Genomic DNA, 12,376 nt, shown 5'->3' on the forward strand with positions numbered 1-12,376 from the left:
TAAGTGGCTTGAGTTAGCTACACCTGATTTCCTCCAGTGTTTCTCCTGAAAGTGTACAGGCCAGGCAGGCTTCTAGGCCATCAAGAGCCCCCATATACCAACTATATTACACTACGTATGCTTCATATCTCTGTCAGTTTGCACACATGCAAGGGATGTTAACAAGAATCCTTGCACTTAGCTAATGGCTGCAGGACAATGATTCTAACAAGCAGCACAATGCTGTTCATGGATTCAGGATTTGAATTTGCTGTAAGGAAAACAGCCCTGCAACTTGACATGAGACACACCGTGGCCTAGCTTTACAGCAAATTCGTAAGCCTACTGTAAGCGCAATAAAAGTTTGCAACAAGTGTTAATCTGTCTGAAACCAAAGATGGAGAAATGTTGGCCTCAAGCTTCTTAAAGTCCGGCCAAAATATATGTGTCCAAACCAGAATCTGGTGACAGCGGCTGATGGCAGCCAGGAAAACTAGTCCTCAAGCAGCTCTCCTTCTGACAGCATTACAGCTGTACCACCACCCAGCAGTCACAGGAAGACAGGCTTTAATACAGGGTAATTTCAAAGGGAGAGGAGGAATAACAACTATTATTTTTAAAACTGTGCTGGGAGTACTGTGGCTAAACCACCACTTCAAAGGAGTCAAGCTAGGGTAAACACAGGTCTCCATAGGGTAGATTTACTGTAGTTCAACTTCCGCCACTGTGAAATTATTGGTAGCTTGCAAAACTATGCTTTTAAACTAGGTTCCTCTGCACTGCTTTTCATACACAATTCCATGCTAAATGTGTATTTTCTGCTTTCTGTTTCAAGCTCTGCAGGCAAATGGTTGTTCTTGCTGAGAGAAGAGTTTAAAGACTCTGTATCTCCTAAAAGTGGGGTTGAGTTAGTCCATCCCTGAATATTAGCTGACTACTCTGGGAGCCTTGGATTTCAGATGGGTGTAATTTACTTTCGCTGAGCAGGACTGGACATCAGTTTCCGCTGGCGGCCTTTTTTCCCCCTTTCCCAAGAAGTGAGAGGCCATTTATCAGCTACTAGAAGAACATGTATCGATGGGCAACATAGTCTGGGAATTTAGCTTTTATTACACTTCAAACTGCAAGGTCAACTTGGAAGAAATCCGTGTCAAAGCTGTCAAGCACAGAAACATAAAACAAATAGCCCACGCAGAGGATGCAGCATAAAACATCAAGATAAGATTCAGATGTCTCACAATGAAAGTCATGGTTTGTGTTTATATGTGTGAAATCAGCGAATATACAGAGCCCTGTTCAGTTGGTTTTTTTTAGTAGTCTTTGGAGCTGACAGTGTAACATCAATAAGTGGAGGAAAAGATTAGTTCACATTTGTAACATGACTGCACATAACGATGGCACTTATATATTTGAAGAGGAAAACACATGCGCTGGTGATTTTTTCCTCAGTGTCCTTTTGTGTGTGTCATGTCATATTATAGCTCCACACTAACTCTTTGCACATTTACTAAGCTGCAAGCAGAGAAGCCATGTTGTGAAGCCTGGGCCCTTGTGACATTGTAATGTAGTCAGTACTGTCATGCCTTTGATGCCATCATATGCCACTCGTCTTATCTTCTCTGGGTTTTCTGACAGTGACAAAGGGGATCGGCAGCAGTGTGTTATCAGTGTGCAGCTGCAGTAATCGTATTATTTAGTAATCTTAATTCTGAGAGGCTGACCAACAGTGTGAACAAAGCAGGGCCTTGCTAAGCCCATCAGTGCTCCCATGGAGCAGAGGTCTTTTCCTGCTTCACAGCCCCTCTAGACCATGCATTCCCTTTTACTTCTCTGTTTCTCACCCTCCCTTCTCTGTGTCCTCTCTGTTGTTTCTGTCTCACACTTTTGTCTGTTCTCTCATTTGCCTTCTGTTGATTTTCTTCTATTTCCAAAATGTTTTTGCTGTTCCTCTCTGTCCGTCTCTCTCTCTCTCTCCTTCTCTCTTTTCATTGCTTTTTTCACCCTCCCAATCTTTCTGTCCCTGTAACATTCTGAGCTGGGAGTTTGTGTAATGGCGTTATTCACAGTTCATTGGTCTGTTTGAAGGGACTATCTTGATTGAGCGTCTCCTGGTGCAAGGCCTGGTGACTGTGGGAGTGTATAAAGATGTGGATGTGTCCATGGAGATAGATGGGCTTAGTAATATGCAGGACATTGCAGAGGCTGGGTTTCAGACACACACACACACACACACACACACACACACACACACACACACACACACACACACACACACACACACACACACACACACACACACACACACACACACACACACACACACACACACACACACACACACACACACACACACACACACACACACACACACACACACACACACACACACAGAAACACATAGGGAGATAAAAGGAGGCTGAAATGATATGTAGCCAAAGTGTAATGCTCATGGCATTAGATGTGAAATGGAGGCAGCAAAGAACTAATCAGGGAATGAGAGTCAATTCACAAGCTGGTGTTGTATCTACACTGGTTCACTCTCTTCAGTTTTAGCCGGACATCCTCTTTCTGACACAGAACCAAAAAAGTGCTCTGAGAAGCAAAAATACTCACTATTAATTAGTTCGAATTAACCTTAGGAAAAATGTGTTGGAGTGTGCACACACTCACACAAACACACACATGGACAGGCACCTCATCTGCCTCATCCTGACACCACTCTGATGCTGTTGTAAGCTTGGCTGTAAGATCAAAATCTCTTTCTTTGGCACACACTCTCAGACATACGCGTGCGCGCACACACACACACACACACATTGCCTGCAGCAGAGGAAGCACAGGAAAGCAAATCCGTTGTGAAGACACCATAAAAACAACACTGCAGAAAGACAGGCCACTTCTGTGTTTCAGAATACATGAGCTAAATTCATGCTAATGACATACAGGGTACATATGAAGACATACATACACACACAGAAAGAGAGAGAGTCCTACTTACAGAATGAATCAGACGGTATCAAAAGCGCCGTGCCATGTTATCGCTGTAGCAGTGAGTCAACCGAGGCATCGAGATCTGAAACCACAGAGTTTCAGTACTTCAGGCAAGGGGTGATGCCATGGGGAAGTCAGAGGAGTTCACACTTCGCCATTGGGGGTGAAGACATATAGAGTTAATTTGGAGGAATCAAGTGTTAATACTCAGATGGAGAAAATAATCCCTATAGAAAAAATGCAAGAAAAAAAAACAATTGTCTTCTTTCTATTACTTCAAGAAAGAAACCAAAAAAAAAGATAAACCCATCTTGACACAAAAATTAAAGTGGCAAAAATATGTCAATTCAAAAAGGGCTCCACCTTTCCCTTCTTGCTGTCCTTTCCTCTTGATTTTCTAGAGATTGCAGAGGGCCTATAAGCAGAGGAACACTGGCATCAGAACACCAATCATTGTGTCAGACGAGACGAGAGGGCATAAAGGAATAAATGACAAGCAGATGAAGGGGAGGATTTCCAACACCTGCTCTCTCCCTCTGTTTCTTTCCCTGCTTCTCTACCTCTCTCCTTCCCTCTCTCCAACCTGTATTTCCTTTCTAGTAATAGATCCCTCCCTCCCAGCTTTTTTTTAGTGCATGGGCTTGCCACAGTACTGACTGAGATGGATGCAGATGAAGTGAGATTCTCCAAAAACTACAACTACAGACACTCCTCTTCTTTCTTTCTGTCTCTGCTTTCTTTCCTTCTCTCTGTCGTCTCTTCACACGTTGCATAGAATGACAATGAATTGCATGCTGTCTACTGTGCCGGCACTGGCTGTCTGCCTGGCTCTCTGCCTGACGCTCAGTCTGTGTATCTGTCTTCCTGTCTGTCTCTATTCTTGTCTGTCTGTCTCACTAGTCTCAGAGTTTGTCTGTCATTCAGCACAGTTGTCTGTTTACCAAGCCATCTTTCAGACTGCCATCCTCCCAACCACTAAGATACAGGCCACGAAGGTTCAGACAGGACAAAACACTTGTCTTCTGCTTAAGTCGCCCTCCTGGTGTAAATCCTGAACCCTCTCCTGCCCATTGCACTAACTAGCCTCCAACACAGCACAGTCGAGTTACAAAGAGACTAAGTATCCAAAAGGATTCTGAGCAATCCTAGTTAATTCTCTGACTTCTATTTTCTTGGCTTGTCTGTGTCTTTCTCCGTCTCCTTCTCTGTTTTTCTTTCTCTACCTGTTTCTCTGTTTTTTGCTTTTTTTCCCCCTTCTTCTCTCCTAAGTGCCGGTCTCCTTGCTCGTTATCTATTCTGGACAGTCTGTCCCTCCTCTCTCTCCGTCACTGAGGGAGGATGAAGAAGAATGGTGCTGCTTCATAATGTATTTCTCCGCAATGTGGGAGAAAGACAGTAAAAAAGAAAGAAGGGGAAATTGTGGGATAAAGAAAGAAGGTTTTTGAAATTGTTCCTTGTAAAAAAAATAAACCCTCCTCCCCCACAACAAATCAGAACAGAGAGCCTCTCAAGAGGGGATTTTCAATTACTCGCTTTTGCCCACAAACCAATCTTGAAAATGCTCTCCAGCTCTGAGGTGTGCACCAAAGTGTTGTAATCGCGATAGGATATCCAATCGATAAATCCGGACATGTCCAGAAGCTCCATCCCATTGCACAAGCATCACTGCAGCCTATTTCATTTTAGATGAAGTCCAAGAAGCTCAATTGTATGCTCAACACGCTGATTGGTTTGCTGAACGGTGACTCCACTGAGAGCTGTCGCCCTGCCACCTCTCAGCTTATCTCTGCTTCCTGTAGATGGCTCCCGGTATCACAGTCGGGCTTGTCCGGCCTCAACTTTGTAGACTCAGACCTGGCTGGGATGCTTTGAGCTGATGGCTGGAGATGGTGGAGGCAGTTAGGTGAGGAAAGCTTGTCACTGGAGGGTATATGCTGGATTCCATGCTGCCCATTTGGTGTCCATCTCTGCAAGGCTTCAGATCTAAGAAGAAGAGGAAGAAGAGAGGTAAAGTAGAAAATAGGAAGGAGAGTGAGAGTGTATGAAAGGTTAGCATGGTGACATTTGTGTCACTCTGCCTTATCGCGTATGTCATTCTCCTCCTCGTCACACTCCGCCCTGCCTGTCGTCCTGCTGTCTATTCCGTCCTTGTCACTCTTCCACCGACTTTGCTGCTTGTTTGCTCCTCTCCACTCCCTCTATGATTTGATCCTTTCACTGTCCCCCAACAAGCTCATCTTTAAACACTCTCCCCTAACATCTCTCTTCTATTCCCTCAATCCAATTTGCTTTCATCAAATCATTTTAGCTGTCCTTTTCTTGAACATCTAAGTAAGCTGTCTATCGTACTCCACTAGATGCATCAGAGGGAAGCACAGTGAAAGATAGAGAGAATCCTCTGATTGACGACTGCAACCAGGCTCATAGCATTGGTCAGGTAGAAATTGATATACGGACCAGGTTTAGACTATTGCTGTCACATTTCAATCAAAACAAAAAAATCTGTTTGAAAACAGAAGAAAATTCAGTATTCAATATCTGAAGTGTAGAAAATAGACTAAACCATGTCTTACTAAACCTAATGCAATGGTTGCCCACACAATTGTTGTTCTAGTGCCATGCTGAATGGATAATTACAATGCAAGTCTGACATGTAATGGGGAAAAGTATTTAATATTTAAATCCAGTTATGGTAATATGTGTGGTCAAATGTAAGGCTCTCTGCTAACTGTATAAAATACCTTTGAATAATACTAACTTGTCACTGAGGTAAAGCGGTGGACAGGACAAAGCACATTTCACCAGATATTAGAATTAGACTACATGGGTTCAAATTATTACACAGTTACAGTACAGTTAAAAAATGTATTATTAATCCCTTACTTATTCCTCTGTAGTTACAAAAAATGTATGCAATGTGCAGTTTTGTTCCAAATATGATGTTCTTGTCTGCAGTAACATTCTCATTTTGTGAGTCCAATTTCCATGTTCAACAACAAACATTTTTGATGTGGAAACGGCCCTGAGCTTAGGCAGATGTGGATGCCTGCTGAGTTTCTTTATTCCATTTCTTAATCAGACAAATCACCCTTTGTCAAATACATTACTTAAATCTAAAAATAGCAGCATGATGTCAAATCTTACTCAACAGGTAGTCTTGCCTCTGTTACTATGCAACAGTTTGCACCTGTTGAATATGAAATTCTAATCAAAATGCTCGCTGCTCACAACAGACTGATGGATCCCTTCTTATTTCAGGGAAGTACAGAAAAAAGTAAGCATTTCAGAAAAAATAAATGTACATTCAGAGACATGCAGTAAAAAAATAATTCTATTCAAACTGAACAAAATCATTAAATAGGCTTAGTAATGCTTTTCTTTTCCCAGAGTTCAGTGGGGTGATGGTCCATTTTCAGTGAAACACTGGAGGACATTCATATCAGCTATAATCAATACTACTGTGTGGACAGATATGACCCTTCTGTGACACCCATATTCTCCTAGGATTTAATATTTAGGATGACACCATGTAAAAAGGCAAATTAGTTAAGTTTGTGCTCAGTGTCTGCTGGTGTCTGTGTGCACATGTACTGTATATGGGGACATTGTTACCGTTTGCATGCTATGGTGTTGCAGGGGTGAAAACATGTAAGTGAATGTTTGGTGGGCAGAACATATGTCAGCAAGGAGTGCAAAGAGGTGTGTGTAAAATGAGTGACTGTGTGTCTGTTTTGTACATATGTGTCACAGCTGTCATGCCTGAAGCAATGAAATAAACTGATCATCTTCATAACCTTGTATTCCCACACACTGAGGCCGAACACACACCTCGTCCCCTCTGCATTGTCACAGATGCACCCACATAAAACACTATATAAAATGATTGACGCTCAAAAATAGCAAGCCTTTCACAGACACACACACAGACACACACACAGACACACACACACAGACACACAGACACACAGACACACAGACACACAGACACACACACACACACACACACACACACAGCATCTCCAGTCATTGCCTGTGTCAGGAAAGAAACTTAAATATCTTCGGTGTGTCTCCATTCAAATAGACTGTACGGAGGAGCTTGAAGGGAGGGATGGAAGCGGGGGGGGGGGGGGGGGTAACACAGCCAAGGAGGGGAAGAAAGAGAGAGGCAAGGAGGGAATGCGGGGATAGGGGGTGAGGGGAAGACAAGCAACAAAATGAAGTGAGCTATTCAGATTTCGTCCAAATCTATCAAACTGGACAGGTCTGTTCATGTCCACATTGAGGGAAGGGGGTGGTTAAATGAAATAAAGACGGAAAGAGGGATGGAGGAAACAGGTGGGGCAGTGGTAGAGAGCTGGGCTGGATGGGGTGAGTGAGTGAGACACAAGGAAACGACGGGAACCCATCAGAGAGAGAAGTGAAAATGCTCTGAGCATAACTGCAGACTGAAGAAGAGGTTACAGCCTGAGGTAAATGTGAGAGAAGAAAATGAGAGGGAAAAGAGCAAGGAGAGAGGGGGGGAAAGGAGACGGGCACTCACCCATTTCAGTGGGTTCTCCATAGGCAAGCACAATCCCTGCTCTGTGATCCCATCCTGGGGAAAGGCGCAGCGAGATCCTGGAGCTCCCTCAGCTGAATACCAATGGAGCTGCTATTATCAGCTCACAGACACACACTCACTCACTCACTCACTCATACACACTGGCACTGAGGAGGAAAAGGCACAAACACACAGTCAAGTGTAGGGTAGTTGTTTAAATCAGCAAAAAAAAAAAAGAAGCAAAAGCAATCCAGTGGTGCAAACAGGATATCACAATAGAAGAAACATTGCAGCACAACTGCATTTACATTCCCTTCTTCCTCTCGCATCTTCCCTCTTTTCTCTTTCTTCATGAAAAAAGCATCAGAGGCAGTGCACAAGCCAGAGACATCAGTCCATGCACACGTATACACTCTCATACTGCACCTATACAAATACTTACTGAGCTTCTACTCAAAAATCCCAGTGAGTCCCACAGTTTACTCTATTGCAGCTCACAGCTCCTCGGCTTCCAAGGGTGTTAGAGAGAAATGAGTTGTCCGCTGTTTCCCTTTCCCTCCCGATGGGTTCCTCACACTAGTATTTGATGCAGAGATGAAAGGATACAAAGGCAGACAATTCGTCCTCCCTTGCTCCCCCCCTCATATGCAGCATACATCCCGTTTTTCTGTCTCCATTTGTTGATTCACATCCAATCCGTCCGCCTGCCTGTGGACTTCGCTGTGATACACGACACGCAACTGCATTCACTTAGTCACCCTCCCCTCTGCCTCCCCCCTTGCTCAATAGTATACCCGTACCTCCTTGGCTTTCTCCAATCTAATCAGCTCTCCCTCTCTCTCCCTGCACCCTCCCACTCTCTCCCCTCCCTCTCTCCTCCTTTCCAACACCCACTTCTTCACTCTCTCTCTCTCTCTCTCTCCCTCCAAGGTATTTTTCTTAACGATGAATATCAACTCCCCACCCCCTCTCTTCTCTCTGTCAGTTTCTACGATGAGCCTTTAAAATAAGGGAAAAGGACAAAAAAACTGCCTATGAAGAAAACACACATACACACCTACAGAGAGAGAGAGAGAGAAACAGAGAGTAATCACAGGGATGTGTTACATCCCCAGCCAGGGTAAACTACCCTGACAGAGTTTGACATGGCTACATGCTCAGGGTGACAAACACTATCACACCACCACACGACTTGCCTCATACCCTATGACACACATCACGCGCTGACATGCAAACACCAACATATATATATATATGTGTACACATGCTCACAAACAAACATGCAGTAGAATTTAACACAAACACACATGTTGACTCACAGACTGAGGCAAACACTGACATATCACTAATATGCACGAACACAACACAACACAGCAAACACACTCACGAGCTGAAGTCTTATCATTCTATCAGCGTTTAGCTCAGCCATGTATGCAGGCATGCAAAGTGGCAGAAAGGTAGTTGAAACAATTATATAATTAGTCAAGAGTTGTCGTTTTGAGGGATTCTGCGGTATTTCTGCCTTACATGATTAATTCCATCCTATGCTCTGCGATTCTTCAGCTTTAATAGCAAAGCAAAAGAGGATGCAAACCAGGGACCTTCCAGTTTTAACACCTAGGCCCATGCAGATTAGAATTTTACATGCTAAACAGAAATCAGCTTTACAATATGATGCATTTTTTTACATTTAATGTACAATGTCAAATCACACACAAAAAAAATCCCTTCATTTTTTATCTGACCTCAAAATACAAAAGTAATGAAACGCTGAAAATTTAATGGAGATAATTTACATGTAATGACATACATTGTGAATTTTGGCATTGATACTGTTACTTGAGGAAAGGCCAATAATGTTTCTAACATTAGGTGCACTCATGTATGTGCACATTACTGAAAACCATCCCTCCTTTCACCAGAGCACTCTGACACCTCATGTAGGACTTCCTTGGATGGAGCTGACATCGTTCTCACTGTTTATAATATTTGCTCATATAAGGTGCAGCTCTACGACAGCACGTGCCCACAGAAAAAACACACAGCAGTCTCCAGAGAAGCAGTTCACACTGTATGATGTCACTGCCTAACTCCCATATCCCACTTCGAACACAGTTTGCTGTATCATACCCCCTAACGAGACTGGGACGTTGGCCTTTTGATTGCTTTGCTCCTCTCTGTCAGTCCAAGCAGCCTTTTCAATACAGATCTTTTCCTTAACCTTACAGCCCCAGTGCTCTCTTAGCATTTTGTGTCCTCCAAGGCTGTTGAACCCATCACAGTGTGTTGAATCATTGATTTTGTCATTCTGTGCAAGAGGTGGCTCTATAATTGCTAGTAACAACCCTGTGTTGCTCTACAGGGATATCTCTAAGTTATGCATCACAAGATTTTAAGAGGCTTTTGGCTATAATATAATATGGCTGTTTAAATTCAGATTAAAATAATAGCAACAAAATCAGTTATGCCTATTACTAATTAACCCAAATGTTCAACCAAATAAAAATTTTATCCCATTAAGTTATTGCAAATTATTGCAAATGCAAAGTGGTGAGATGTAAAGTTAGAGTAGAGAGAGTCCTTCATATTAACTTATACTCTCTGATTTCAGCCTGTGGATACATCAACTCTGGTTTGTCCACTAAGCTGTCCCCTAATCAAACAAGGAAGCAAATATAGTATCTGACAATGCTGAGCTGTCTCTTCTGCTTTGGTTTCAAACCAACACACCAAACCAGCACACACATCACACACCAACACACATACACACCACCACACACACACACACACACACACACACACATGCACGTGCACACACACACACACACACACACACACACAATGCATCTTCATGTTTTCACCTACTCACTTTGCATCTAATAAAATAATGTGCATCTCAAGATGTCTTTGTCCAGTGGGCGGACAGTGCTGGAACACCTATTACTCACTCATGTTTGAGCCTATTAGACTGCAACCATGTCATGCCAGAGGTTCCCTTAGGCCATGGCATTTATTTTTTTCTCTGTGTCTGTTTGTATGTGTGTGTGTCTGTGTGCATATTTGGATATGACTGTATTTGCATCTTCCCAACTTGCAAATTTAAAATTCTTTTTTAGTCTGTGCACACATGATGTGTGTGTTGGAGGGTTTGGAGGGCCACGTACGCAGCACTACCCCTAGCTGTGACCCACAGCTGTAGTTTTCAAGAAGTCAGGAGGAGTCTCCGTGTGCTGTCTCTCCCATTCCATCACACACACTGACACATGCCCCCGCAGTCCAAGTGTGTGTGAAGTCTAATTTACCCCTGGTCTATTTTACCCCACTCTTGGTGTGTTAGCACTACTGGGTGATACAAAATCTGCACGTGAGAGTGATTGTCTGCATATCATACCTCACCCCTTTTTTTCAAGCATATGCTATATAACATAACCCAACATGCAGTACAGCAATATGGCTGTTTACTCTAACATTACTGGCCTCACTGCGTCCACTGAAAGTCTCCTGTCACTCTCTGTTTCAGTCTCCCTCCTCTCTCTAAATCTTCATTCAACAGCTGTCTCTCTCATATCTCCATCCCACACCACTTTGCTCTTGACAAATTGATGTGGAGCGCTTTTACATAACAACTATGTAACACACACATGCACTCCAAATACCATCCACGGCACAAACGTAAACCTGTCTCAACCATTGAACATAGACTTCGCTGAGGATGTTGTGTTCTGTTAGTGTTTGCAACTGCAATTTTGTATTTCTAAGTGTTTCCTTAATGTCACTGTGTGCAGCACAAATGTGGCTTCCATGTTAACTACTGTTTGTAAAGCATGAAAAGGAGGGGAGGGAAAGGGAGAGGAAGACAGAGGGAGGGGGAGAATTGACATTCTGCCTGAGCGCTGTGCTCTGCTCATGGAATAATGATTAGCTCCTCAGTATTCTAGTCACATATGCTTCACTATCAATGAAAGAGGGAGGAAGGAGTGAACATGAGGGTGGGGACAGAGAGGGAGGAGACAAGCGGAGCGGGGTGGCCGAGCGAAGGGGGAGGGACGATGGGGGGGTGTCACACAGACAGAAACAAAGTGAACAAGAGAGCAAGGGATGAAAAAGTGAGAGGTAATGGAGGACAAAACAGCGTGTAGTGTGACATAAGCAGCGGACGTACGTGCTAGTGTGCTGCAGAATGCTCACACATACAGATGCAAGCTGCCTGTGTTCAACATGTGCAGTATGAGTAAGACAAATCTGCAAACTAAAATCTAGTGCAAGCAATGCATGCCCACAAACACTCGTGTTCACACTTGCATCCACACGTACATACACACTCAGAAATACACTACATGTGTGGAGACTACTTTGTCAAAGTCACAGCAGGTACAGCCACCTCAGCAAAGGGGGAGACAGATGCTGTGTCGCAAGGGGGGAGAGAGACAGAGCAGGGGAGTTATGATGAAAAAGGAGAGAAAAGAGGAGAAGGAGAAAACAGAAAGACAAAGGGTGAAAAGGAAGCATGCGCAAGCAATAAATATATAATCATATAGCATAGAGAATGATAAATGTATACCATTAGTTAAATAGGTCAATCATACATTAATAACTATGATGTGATAGTAAAGATGTGAAGTCAGCTATAGCTGCCTAAGTTTGCATAAGTGCACTCATTTAGTCAAATATAAGAGACTACATTATGTTTTTGCATGCGTCTTAACTCAGATTTTATTTTTCAAGATGGAATTATCGTAAGAAAAATGAACTGTTTTTCAATCACAATAAAAAATCTTAGACTACAGTATGATGATTTTCAATGATATGAATACAAAACACAAATGTTGATGCTTCTATTTTAGAAAGCTGACCAGACTGTCTGTG

General features: G+C 43.1%; 1 protein-coding gene across 8 annotated transcripts in view; it reads right to left on the reverse strand.

Moving 5' to 3' along the window:
• The window catches only part of grik5 (glutamate receptor, ionotropic, kainate 5), an 85,894-nt gene extending 77,574 nt beyond the window's left edge, over positions 1-8,320 (reverse strand). For 2 of the 8 annotated variants that reach the window (XM_035950852.2, XM_055013678.1), the window contains exons 1-4: positions 7,953-8,317; positions 7,511-7,677; positions 3,334-4,953; positions 2,978-3,052 (exon numbers count right to left, since the gene is read on the reverse strand). The gene's annotated coding sequence lies outside the window, so the exon portion shown is untranslated. Of the gene's footprint in view, positions 1-2,977; positions 4,954-7,510; positions 7,678-7,952 lie in introns of all 8 variants that reach the window. The other 6 variants (XM_035950850.2, XM_055013677.1, XM_035950855.2 and 3 more) reach the window with 4 other exon arrangements.
• Positions 8,321-12,376: the final 4,056 nt, after the last annotated feature.

The sequence above is a fragment of the Amphiprion ocellaris genome, chromosome 9 (assembly GCF_022539595.1).
Source record: "Amphiprion ocellaris isolate individual 3 ecotype Okinawa chromosome 9, ASM2253959v1, whole genome shotgun sequence".
NCBI lineage: Eukaryota > Metazoa > Chordata > Actinopteri > Pomacentridae > Amphiprion > Amphiprion ocellaris.